Genomic DNA, 13,358 nt, shown 5'->3' with positions numbered 1-13,358 from the left:
ATTTCACCACGAACAACCTTACAGGTAAGAAGTGTACCGCTCTGGGTGATTCCGTTTCCGATTAATAGTTATAAAATGCACAGTTGTATAGCGATATTTTTATATAATTTGATTATGCTATGGTAATGATGTAAGTACGTGTATGATTATATGGTATATAATATAATATAAAATATAATAGTTTTAAAAATTTGTTCTTGAGTAAAATTTCGTGTTTTCCATAGAGTTGTAATTAATTTTTGTATAGCATGTGGTAATATTATTGTATATGATTACAATTTAACAATTTGATTTTTGTGGACTGTATGAGTTTGCTTTGTTTCTAGGTTTTCTACTATTGCATTTGGGTGGTCTATATTTTTTACTATGTAAGGGCCTTTGTAAATTTTGTCTAATTTTGTTCTATTGTGATTTTCTAACATTACCTTATCGTTTTTCTAAATGGAAGAGGGTTTCGATTTATTTTCTTGATTTGAGCTTCGTTTAGTTTTGATTTTGTCTGTGAGTTGGTTTGCTTTCAACGATGCAGCTTTTAATTTGTATTTCAATTCCGAGTAGTATTCGTCGTAATTATATATCGGTTCTAAGAATTCTGGATTTTTCAATTCGTTTGGTACTGATGCTGTTCTACCAAAAATCAGTTCAAAAGGTGTGTATGGGAAGTCGGTGTGAGGAGTCGTATTGTAGCAAAATGCGTAGTAAGGCAGCCAGTCATCCCAATCAGTATGTGATTCGTTGACGAACTGTCTTACGTAATCATTCAGACATCGATGGTTTCTCTCTAGACTTCCAATAGATTGAGAGTGATACGGTGTTGAAAATTTTTGAGTGAACTTGAGTAATTCGCTAATTTTGTGGAAGACTTCATTTTTATATTCGGTTCCTTGATCTGTTCGTATAATAGACGGGGTTCCGTATATTAGAATGCAGTGTTCGACAAAAGCTTTTGCTATTGTTTCTGCTTGCTTGTCTGGAATTGGTTGCACGATGATATATTTAGATAAGTCGCATTGAATTGTTAGCGCGTATCTATTTGCTGAATTTGATTTTGTAAATGGTCCTATTGTGTCCATAGCTATTGTAGAAAAGGCTTTTTGTGGTGTTGGTGTTTGAATAAAGTTTTCTGTTATTCTAAAGGTGTGTTTATTTTCTTTGCATTTTATACAATTATGTATATAATTTGCAATGGATTTTTTCATATCTGGCCATATATAATGACACTTAAGTTTCCGATAGAGTCTGTTAATTCCGATGTGTCCGCCAATTGCAGAATCATGGTTTTCTTGGATAATTCTGTTAATTAGGTTTTTATCATCTATCTCACGTTGCGGTTGATAGAGTATTATTTGAAGTGATTTCAAATATTTATTACCTGCTAACTTAAAAGCATTATAACTAATAAAATTGAAAATTGTATTCGAAAGCGCTAGAGCAATTTTTCCAATAATCAATTCATTAGCTTTTTCTTCAATAATGTTTAAAATTCTCTCGAGAGTTTCATTAATATTTGTGAGTATACAACGGGTGAATGACGCTAGAGTCAAATCCTTTTTGTAATTTTTGTTTTTGATTGATATTTTAAGGCCATTTAAATTATTTGTTGACGATTTTTCAATACTTAGTTTTGGCATAGTATGCACTTCATTTATATCGATTGATTCAAATATTTTTTAGTTGATCAGGCTCGGTATGTAGAGAATCAAGAAGGTTGTTCTCTTGCTGTATAATATTTTTTTCATTTTGTTTCCTTGTATCGGCTCTAGTTTGAACCTTTAAAATAGACATATTACTTAACATGTCTCTGTTAATTTTAATCCTAGAGAGCGCGTCCGCTCCTACATTTAATTTACCTTGTACGTATTCTACTTCGAAGTCGAATTCTTCGAGGTCTAAACGCATTCTTGTTAATTTTGAAGAAGGATTTTTCATCGAAAACAGATAAACCAATGGTCTGTCGTCTGTCTTGACAAGAAATTTTCTTCCGTATAAATATGGTCTAAAATGCGTGATGGCCCAATGGATTGCTGTCAGCTCTTGTTCAATTGTCGACTTATTTGATTCGCCTCTGGTGAACGATCTACTTGCGTACGCTATTGGCAAATCAATATTGTCGTGTGTCTGAGCAAGAACTGCACCGCAAGCCATTTTGGAAGCATCTGTGATTACAATAAATTTCTTGTTGAAGTCAGGGAATTGTAAAATTGTTGGCGTTAAAAGTAGATTTTTAAGTGTTTGAAAGGATTGTTCGCATTCGAGCGACCAATCAAATTTTGTATTTTTTCTAAGTAGTTCGTTTAATGGGTGTGCTATTTTGACAAAATTTTCGATAAAGCGACGATAGTAGTTACAAAAGGCTACAAATCGCCTGACTTCATCTGCATTTGTTGGGGTGGGATAGTTTTTTATTGTTGAGAATTTTGATGGATCTGGCAAAATTCCTTTTTCCGAAATGTGATGACCCAAGTATGTGACGTCATTTCCGAAGAAATTACATTTTGCTGGATTTAGTTTTAAATTATATTTCCTGAGTTGTTGGAAAACCATCTCTAGATTTTTCAAGTGGTGGTTGATTGAACAACCCACCACGATGATGTCATCAATGTACAAGAACGCACACTCTGGTGGTAAACCACTCAGAGCGATTGTCATCATACGTTGGAAGCTATTGGGTGAAATGTTTAGTCCGAAAGGTAATCTATTAAATTCATAGTGGCCTGTTGAACTCGAGAATGCTGTATATTTTTTTGAGTTTTCTTCTAATTCGATCTGATCAAATCCTGACATCAGGTCGAGTGTCGTAAAATACTTTGCTCGACCTAAATTATCAAGTATCTCATCGATTCTTGGTAATGGAAATTTATCTGCAATAATTTTTTTGTTCAATTGGCGAAAATCAATGACTAATAGCCTTTTTTTATTTTCAGTAGTTGATTTTTTCGGTACTAGTAAAAGGGGAGAGTTATACGGGGATACGGAAGGTTGGATAATATTTTCATCAAGCATCTTATTAATTTGATTATTTATTTCTCCTTTGTGGATTTCGGGTATTCGGTAATTTTTTATGTAAACTGGTGATTTATTTTCTAGATTAATTTCTTGTTTGTAGAAATTGTTTGCACTTAACGGATCATCCTTGAGTGCGAAAATGTCGTTATATCTATAGCATAGGTCTATTAATTTACCTTTAGCATTGATTGGTATATTTTTAATATTAATCTGGTTTTGTAAATCTAGTATTCGTTGATTAATTTTTTGTTTAGAGTTTTTATTTTCGTTTCCGGCTGCCTCGTAGTTGATAGCTGGGATTATTTTGATTTTTTCTATTAAATCATTAAAAGGAATCTGTACGAAACTATCGCTAGTATTCATAATATTTACATATTGGGCACCAGGAGTGATAAGCGCGTTTGAGTAGTTCACTCCTGGCTTTATTTCACCGGATAGGATAACACTATCCTCAGTGATATTTCTTAATTTTATTCCTTTAATTACTTGGCATCTAGGTGGTATAATAAATTTTTCCTTGAATTTATCTCTAATGGGTATTTCGAAGATTTCATTATTTATTTCGAAAGTAATTAGACATGTTTTCAGGCATATGTTGCATTCGTAGTTTATTAGAAAGTCTCTACCGAGAATTCCGTCTGTAAAGATGGGTAGCTTATCATTAACTATTTGGAATTTATGTGGTATTAAATTATTATTTAGTTTAATATTAGCATATGTGCTACCTTCGGTTTCCATTTTACCTTCGGTAACACCATTTATAATACAGTTCTCATTCATGTGAATAAGTATATTTGGCTTTAGTGCGCTTTCTTTTAATATAGAGATGTCTGCTACCGTATCTACGATTAGTGTGACCGGTTTGTTACAGACGTCTAGTTTTAAAATTACAAAATTTGTATAACTTATCTCGCAATTGAATATTTTCATTGCTGGCTTGCTTGATTCGTTAAACGAGCTTGAATGTGACCCACATTCTGGTTCACATCCATTCTCATCATTTCTGATTTGTCTTGATTGTTCAATTTGCACTTCGTTGCTGGCCGACGTCTTGGGGACCAGACGTCAGCTCCGATGTGTTTTCCGCAACCATCAGATTTCTGTTTTGATATGCGTTGCTGAAATTGGTGTTGGAATTATTTCTCCAGTTATTTTGGTATTGATATGGGTTTTGTTGATAAAACTGCTGATACGGAGTATAAGGTCCGTAACTGAACATTTGTTGAGGCAGGTTATGCCATTGGTTAAAATTTGGTCTTATTTGGCGCCCTTGACTTTGATTTGCTTGGTTAGGCATTTGTTGGTTGTTTTGATTATTCCAACCACGCTGTGCTCGGAACCGTGGCTGAAAAGGCATATTGAAGAATGGTATCGGTTGTTGTTTAAACTGACGACCTTCACCGTTATTTTTTTGCTGTATATTCGTTTTATTCGTTTGCATTTTTGCAAATAGTATCTTTTCTTCGCAGGCCGGGTTTACTTCGGGCACTTTATTTATCACTGAATCTAGGTCCGTGAATGTTCCTGCTCGAAGAATAATTGATGTTTTTTCATTTTTTAGACCTTCCGCCATGTGTTTAATTGCTTCTTGGGTAGCCATTTACCTCGCCATTAATTTTTTTAGCTACATATGCAGCTTCTAGTTGCGTTGCTAGGGTTTCAATTTCGTTGGTAAATGTGATTATGTCAGACTTTTGTTTACATAATCTTAGTTTAGATTGCACTGCTCCAACGGAGGCAGGTGCAATGGTTTTTATTTTGTCTATTATGAACTCGACGCTTTCGGGTTTAGCGGCAAATGCGTTTCGCGCTTTGCCTCTGAGTTTAGATAATACGATGCTGATAACTAATTGTTTGTTATCGTTTGTCACCATTGTATTAATGATATCCAGTGCATCGATGGCACTGGTCAGGTTTAAAGGATTTCCATCAAATTTGGGCATTAAAGCCGTCACCGTTTTTATGGTATTTTCTATATTAGTCATTTTGCTTTTTGCTTCTTTGTGTTGTATTATTATTGTTTTTACTACCTTTTTAAATTTGGGTAGTAGCGATGGTTTGGCATGGACTAACTTGATATCTATTAAATTGAAAATTTTTCCGGAAAGCAATTTTGCTTCTCGGTTGATTAAATTGAAATAGTCTGAGTCTAGGGTATCTTCTAGCTCAGCAAGTTTTTCGTTGATGCTATTTTGTGCGAATTGTACTTCACTTCGTTTTATTTGCAGAGTTTGGGTCGAATAAGTTCCAGGGCTGGCAATAATCAACTCCGTACTTCATCATCACCGAGTTCAGCTTACCTGGAAATCGGTTTTAAAAGCATCGCTGAGCGAGTTGAGTAACTGGGTAACCATTTGTGTAGAGAAAACATCGTCTCAACATCGTAGTGTCAAGCAATCAGCAGATGAGCGCTGAGTGCACATCAAATATTAGAACCCACTGAGCGACTTGTGAGTTGTGATTTGATGTGTTTGTACTTCAACACATTGAATCAGATTCTTGTGACACTGTCTCGCTTGTATTCCCCATCCAACAGAGTTGCCATGGGCGGCCAACGTTCGAATCGATGCCATTTCAATCCAATTCTCAAGACATGTTTTCGTATGCTGGAAAACGCATTCGGTTTTAGTATCCAGTTGTGTTTAGCTCGAGACATGAAATTCAATCGCTACGGAACATCACGCTACGATTCGACTTTTGTTTTCGTCCATTAATGCACGGGCTCGTTTTGAGTAACAGCAAAAACAAAACCGCAAAGCTGGGTCGTGTTGGCAGCTCTATGGTTTAGGCATACACTCACCGGTGTAGCTCGGTACGGTGATGCCAAACTCAGTACTCACTTTTTAAAACTAGGAATGAGAGTTAAATGCTATGAAATCAAAACTGAGAACCATCAATACCATCATAATTTGATGTCAGCGGTGCTCTGTTAAGGTGAGTGTGTTTGCTTAGATCAGCGATGAGTTTCATCTTTACCATCATTTTACGGATTGCATCGTAAATCATGAGGTGAGCTGATTAATAGAAAAAATCGAATCTTATGAACGAGTTTTTGCCACCCTTGATTTGGGGATTTTCTAAAATTAGTTTCTATTGTTTTTAATATTGCTAAATATTCATCAATTTTTTTTCCATTTAGTATAATTCATGATTTCTAATTATTAGATTATTCATAATAAATTTTGCCTAAATTCCGATAGTCACTCTTACAGTTCGTGTTTTTTTCCGGTTGGTGTGGAAATATTGTAACAGCGAATTCAATATCGCTTTCTGCTTCTAAAAATTGCTTTTCGAATTGTTTTGTGCTAGTAATTTTCTTAACTTGCTCTCTACTTCTCTGAAGTATTCAACCATTTCGTTGATTTCTTCGTCTAACTCTTTATTGTACGGCATTTTTTTTTAATATTAGGAAAACAAGATTTTGTAAAGTATATGATAAAATAAAAAAAAAATTCTTCTCTCTCTTTTTTTTATGAATAAATTTATTGATAATGAGCTACTTATCTTTAAAATGTTGCTGTTATCCTCCTGGCTGCTCGCTCCGCTGCTCTTTCCGTGACCAACTTATTGAGCCTGTATACGGCTTTGCCTACGATATAGGCTCCCGCCAGTACTGCCAAAAGTACTGCTGCCCAGGTTTGGGCATCGTTGGAGGTGTATATAATATTCGACATTGAATCCTCTGACGAGAACCAACCCATGTTTTTCTTGTATTTATTTTTTTGGAATTTTTTTTTCACTGTTCCTGGTATCAGTGCAAAGGTCACTTTTGTCGTGAATACGACTTACTTTACTATGGGGTGCGTTTTCAAAATTAGCCATATGGAAGAATGGGCAGAACTTAATCGTGAATATCTCGACTTGTATTAATGGTAGCAACATAATTCATTCACCATTTCATCAAAAATATGATCAGGAATTTGGGATAATATTTTGAACAGTGTGAGATAACCACAAACAACTCAAAAATTAAGTTTTCTCAAAATTTCAAAATAATGCGGAAAACTCTTTACTTTCGCTTGGGTTTTTCGCGTAAGGACGACGATTTTGAGGTAGTCAGGCACATATCTTCAACTGAATGCGTATAAAAGGGGAACCGTGGTGAAAATCGATCATTTCTTTTCGTGCGTTCGATGGGAGCAGACGTCGTGGGAGTTAAACCTTCAACCAGCAGCGACGGAGAGAGCGCCTTCTGCGTGGTTAAAAGCACAAACGCTCAGGTAGCAACTTTCATTCGCTTGCTGGCCTTCAAGGCGAGCAGACTGCCATCGCGAGAGTTAAACCATCAACCAGCAGCGACGCAGAGGGCGCCTTTTGCGTGGTTAAAACCTCAAACGCTCAGGTAGCAACTTTCATTCGCTTGCTGGCCTTCAAGGCGAGCAGACTGCCATCGCGAGAGTTAAACCATCAACTAGCAGCGACGGAGAGAGCGCCTTTTGCGTGGTTAAAACCTCAAACGCTCAGGTAGCAACTTTCATTCGCTTGCTGGCCTTCAAGGCGAGCAGACTGCCATCGCGAGAGTTCAACCATCAACCAGCAGCGACGGAGAGAGCGCCTTTTGCGTGGTTAAAACCTCAAACGCTCAGGTAGCAGTTTTCATTCGCTTGCTGGCCTTCAAGGCGAGCAGACTGCCATCGCGAGAGTTAAACCATCAACCAGCAGCGACGGAGAGAGCGCCTTCTGCGTGGTTAAAAGCACAAACGCTCAGGTAGCCACTTTCATTCGCTTACTGGCCTTCAAGGCGAGCAGACTGCCATCGCGAGAGTTAAACCATCAACCAGCAGCGACGGAGAGAGCGCCTTCTGCGTGGTTAAAAGCACAAACGCTCAGGTAGCAACTTTCATTCGCTTGCTGGCCTTCAAGGCGAGCAGACTGCCATCGCGAGAGTTAAACCATCAACCAGCAGCGACGGAGAGAGCGCCTTCTGCGTGGTTAAAACCTCAAACGCTCAGGTAGCAACTTTCATTCGTTTGCTGGGCTTCAAGGCGAGCAGACTGCCATCGCGGGAGTTAAACCTTCAACCAGCAGCGACGGAGAGAGCGCCTTCTGCGTGGTTAAAAGCACAAACGCTCAGGTAGCAACTTTCATTCGCTTGCTGGCCTTCAAGGCGAGCAGACTGCCATCGCGAGAGTTAAACCATCAACCAGCAGCGACGCAGAGGGCGCCTTTTGCGTGGTTAAAACCTCAAACGCTCAGGTAGCAACTTTCATTCGCTTGCTGGCCTTCAAGGCGAGCAGACTGCCATCGCGAGAGTTAAACCATCAACTAGCAGCGACGGAGAGAGCGCCTTTTGCGTGGTTAAAACCTCAAACGCTCAGGTAGCAACTTTCATTCGCTTGCTGGCCTTCAAGGCGAGCAGACTGCCATCGCGAGAGTTCAACCATCAACCAGCAGCGACGGAGAGAGCGCCTTTTGCGTGGTTAAAACCTCAAACGCTCAGGTAGCAGTTTTCATTCGCTTGCTGGCCTTCAAGGCGAGCAGACTGCCATCGCGAGAGTTAAACCATCAACCAGCAGCGACGGAGAGAGCGCCTTCTGCGTGGTTAAAAGCACAAACGCTCAGGTAGCAACTTTCATTCGCTTACTGGCCTTCAAGGCGAGCAGACTGCCATCGCGAGAGTTAAACCATCAACCAGCAGCGACGGAGAGAGCGCCTTCTGCGTGGTTAAAAGCACAAACGCTCAGGTAGCAACTTTCATTCGCTTGCTGGCCTTCAAGGCGAGCAGACTGCCATCGCGAGAGTTAAACCATCAACCAGCAGCGACGGAGAGAGCGCCTTCTGCGTGGTTAAAACCTCAAACGCTCAGGTAGCAACTTTCATTCGTTTGCTGGGCTTCAAGGCGAGCAGACTGCCATCGCGGGAGTTAAACCATCAACCAGCAGCGACGGAGAGAGCGCCTTTTGCGTGGGTAAAACCTCAAACGCTCAGGAAGCAACTTTCATTCGCTTGCTGGCCTTCAAGGCGAGCAGACTGCCATCGCGAGAGTTAAACCATCAACCAGCAGCGACGGAGAGAGCGCCTTTTGCGTGGTTAAAACCTCAAACGCTCAGGTAGCAACTTTCATTCGCTTGCTGGCCTTCAAGGCGAGCAGACTGCCATCGCGAGAGTTAAACCAGCAGCGAAGGGAAGAGCGCCTTCTGCGTGGTTAAAAGCTCAAACACTCAGGTAGCAACTCTCATTCGCTTGCTGGCCTTCAAGGCGAGCAGACTGCCATCGCGGGAGTTAAACCATCAGCGACAGAGAGAGCACCTGCCATCATTTGGTTTTCGGTAGTCGTAACGAGAAATTCATTTTTCAGATTTTAGTTCCGCAATATAGGTTTAGAATTCAGATCCTGCGTGCTTAAACTGGATTCTGGAACTGTATTCCGGAACTAATTTGAGTTTCGAAATTGCAATTCTAGAATTGAAACTGGATTCTGAGTCTGTTATTGGTTCTAAATTTAGTTCTTGAACTCAGGATCCAGTTCTTTATTCCAGACTTCTTCTATTCGGTTCTTTTTAGAACCATAATAGTACTCCTAAAGAATTATGCGGAAATTTACTTTACTGTACTCTATAAAACCCATTCTGGTAGTCATGGCGAAAAATCGTCTTCATGTTTTAGAGCTTAGTTCTGGAATATGGGTTTAGAATTCAGAGTCTGCGTGCTGAAGTAACTCAAATCGTCACCATTTTTTTATTATAAAGAACTATACTGCTTATTTCATAGTATTTAAGTGCGTTTCAGAATGTTTAATGTAACTAATCTGTAATTTAGTCTAGGCGCATCGTATAAATTTCTAGTAATGAAAGAGGGGAAAGTTGCACAATTCAAACAATCGATGAACTACCAATTCGAATTCAGAAGCATAAATAAAGTGTGTCATATTCGTATTCACGACATCCAGTTATGTCTCTGACATTACACACCCGTACTTTTTGCGTTCGGTTTTCGCTATATCCTTATTTAAGTTGTTTTCACATTCTTACGCTAGATGCTTAACATTGAAACTGTATAACTGAGTGTTTAATGAAATGATTATTGCAAAGTATTTCACTAGGTAGTAGTAGTTTCTTCACTCATTAAACTTTGTATGTAACACTAAAACACTTCCGCACTATCCGCTACCAGAAGTTACATTTCACGCTACATTAATTAATTCCGAACCGTGCTGCAGCCGCAAACGAAACCAATGCTTATCCGTTTACTTCAAGTCCAGAACAATATTATTCACCGAGGACTTAACTTTTTGTCGTGAATACGACTTACTTTACTATGGGGTGCGTTTTCAAAATTAGCCATATGGAAGAATGGGCAGAACTTAATCGTGAATATCTCGACTTGTATTAATGGTAGCAACATAATTCATTCACCATTTCATCAAAAATATGATCAGGAATTTGGGATAATATTTTGAACAGTGTGAGATAACCACAAACAACTCAAAAATTAAGTTTTCTCAAAATTTCAAAATAATGCGGAAAACTCTTTACTTTCGCTTGGGTTTTTCGCGCAAGGACGACGATTTTGAGGTAGTCAGGCACATATCTTCAACTGAATGCGTATAAAAGGGAAACCGTGGTGAAAATCGATCATTTCTTTTCGTGCGTTCGATGGGAGCAGACGTCGTGGGAGTTAAACCTTCAACCAGCAGCGACGGAGAGAGCGCCTTCTGCGTGGTTAAAAGCACAAACGCTCAGGTAGCAACTTTCATTCGCTTGCTGGCCTTCAAGGCGAGCAGACTGCCATCGCGAGAGTTAAACCATCAACCAGCAGCGACGCAGAGGGCGCCTTTTGCGTGGTTAAAACCTCAAACGCTCAGGTAGCAACTTTCATTCGCTTGCTGGCCTTCAAGGCGAGCAGACTGCCATCGCGAGAGTTAAACCATCAACTAGCAGCGACGGAGAGAGCGCCTTTTGCGTGGTTAAAACCTCAAACGCTCAGGTAGCAACTTTCATTCGCTTGCTGGCCTTCAAGGCGAGCAGACTGCCATCGCGAGAGTTCAACCATCAACCAGCAGCGACGGAGAGAGCGCCTTTTGCGTGGTTAAAACCTCAAACGCTCAGGTAGCAGTTTTCATTCGCTTGCTGGCCTTCAAGGCGAGCAGACTGCCATCGCGAGAGTTAAACCATCAACCAGCAGCGACGGAGAGAGCGCCTTCTGCGTGGTTAAAAGCACAAACGCTCAGGTAGCAACTTTCATTCGCTTACTGGCCTTCAAGGCGAGCAGACTGCCATCGCGAGAGTTAAACCATCAACCAGCAGCGACGGAGAGAGCGCCTTCTGCGTGGTTAAAAGCACAAACGCTCAGGTAGCAACTTTCATTCGCTTGCTGGCCTTCAAGGCGAGCAGACTGCCATCGCGAGAGTTAAACCATCAACCAGCAGCGACGGAGAGAGCGCCTTCTGCGTGGTTAAAACCTCAAACGCTCAGGTAGCAACTTTCATTCGTTTGCTGGGCTTCAAGGCGAGCAGACTGCCATCGCGGGAGTTAAACCATCAACCAGCAGCGACGGAGAGAGCGCCTTTTGCGTGGGTAAAACATCAAACGCTCAGGAAGCAACTTTCATTCGCTTGCTGGCCTTCAAGGCGAGCAGACTGCCATCGCGAGAGTTAAACCATCAACCAGCAGCGACGGAGAGAGCGCCTTTTGCGTGGTTAAAACCTCAAACGCTCAGGTAGCAACTTTCATTCGCTTGCTGGCCTTCAAGGCGAGCAGACTGCCATCGCGAGAGTTAAACCAGCAGCGAAGGAGAGAGCGCCTTCTGCGTGGTTAAAAGCTCAAACACTCAGGTAGCAACTCTCATTCGCTTGCTGGCCTTCAAGGCGAGCAGACTGCCATCGCGGGAGTTAAACCATCAGCGACAGAGAGAGCACCTGCCATCATTTGGTTTTCGGTAGTCGTAACGAGAAATTCATTTTTCAGATTTTAGTTCCGCAATATAGGTTTAGAATTCAGAGCCTGCGTGCTTAAACTGGATTCTGGAACTGTATTCCGGAACTAATTTGAGTTTCGAAATTGCAATTCTAGAATTGAAACTGGATTCTGAGTCTGTTATTGGTTCTAAATTTAGTTCTTGAACTCAGGATCCAGTTCTTTATTCCAGACTTCTTCTATTCGGTTCTTTTTAGAACCATAATAGTACTCCTAAAGAATTATGCGGAAATTTACTTTACTGTACTCTATAAAACCCATTCTGGTAGTCATGGCGAAAAATCGTCTTCATGTTTTAGAGCTTAGTTCTGGAATATGGGTTTAGAATTCAGAGTCTGCGTGCTGAAGTAACTCAAATCGTCACCATTTTTTTATTATAAAGAACTATACTGCTTATTTCATAGTATTTAAGTGCGTTTCAGAATGTTTAATGTAACTAATCTGTAATTTAGTCTAGGCGCATCGTATAAATTTCTAGTAATGAAAGAGGGGAAAGTTGCACAATTCAAACAATCGATGAACTACCAATTCGAATTCAGAAGCATAAATAAAGTGTGTCATATTCGTATTCACGACATCCAGTTATGTCTTTGACATTACACACCCGTACTTTTTTCCGAGGATCTTTACTTTGACCACTGTCACGGTCGCCATGTGGCAGGTTCAGGGTTTCGGACTTAGAAAATGGTACCGACGGGTTCGAGCTTACAACTGTCAATTGACTGATTTATTTTTTGAATTGTAGTTTTGTTCGATTTACATTTTCAATTAGTGTGAGTGTACATTTTTACCGAGAAGTCTTGAGTCTTGACCATTACATATTTAAAAGAAGTTTTGGATGTAACGATTGGAGAAGGCTAGTGTTTATTAAACATCGCTCGGCTCGCGGCAATGGCAAGAACAATTGAAGTTATTTATTTTCATTCGCGCTAGGCGGAAAATCCACGCCAGCGGCGCGCATGGTTTGATGTGTTTGATTTCATCGCGTTACTTTGCTTATGCGCTGTAAGCAATTTAAGTGTTGAAGCAAAGAGGATCGTCATTGGTACCAAGCATAATTTCGGTCATGTTGGTCCAACTCGTAAAATGTTTAAAGTTTATGATTTGTAAAATGCTGATGCACCAAATCATAAGACTGAATGTGCTACAATGTATGGAAACGGAAACGTTTACAATGTATCTACATTGTGTCGAAATGAAATGTAGTATTATTATTATTATTATTATTATTATTATTATTATTGTTATTATTATTATTATTATTATTATTATTATTATTATTATTATCATTATTATTATTATCATTATTATTATTATCATTATTATTATTATTATTATTATTATTATTATTATTATTATTATTATTATTATTATCATCATCATCATCATCATCATTATTATTATTAAAATTACTATTGCATATACAAGATCGTCGAT

The sequence above is a fragment of the Malaya genurostris genome, chromosome 2 (assembly GCF_030247185.1).
Source record: "Malaya genurostris strain Urasoe2022 chromosome 2, Malgen_1.1, whole genome shotgun sequence".
Taxonomy (NCBI): domain Eukaryota; kingdom Metazoa; phylum Arthropoda; class Insecta; order Diptera; family Culicidae; genus Malaya; species Malaya genurostris.
Note: the sequence above shows the minus strand (reverse complement) of the source record.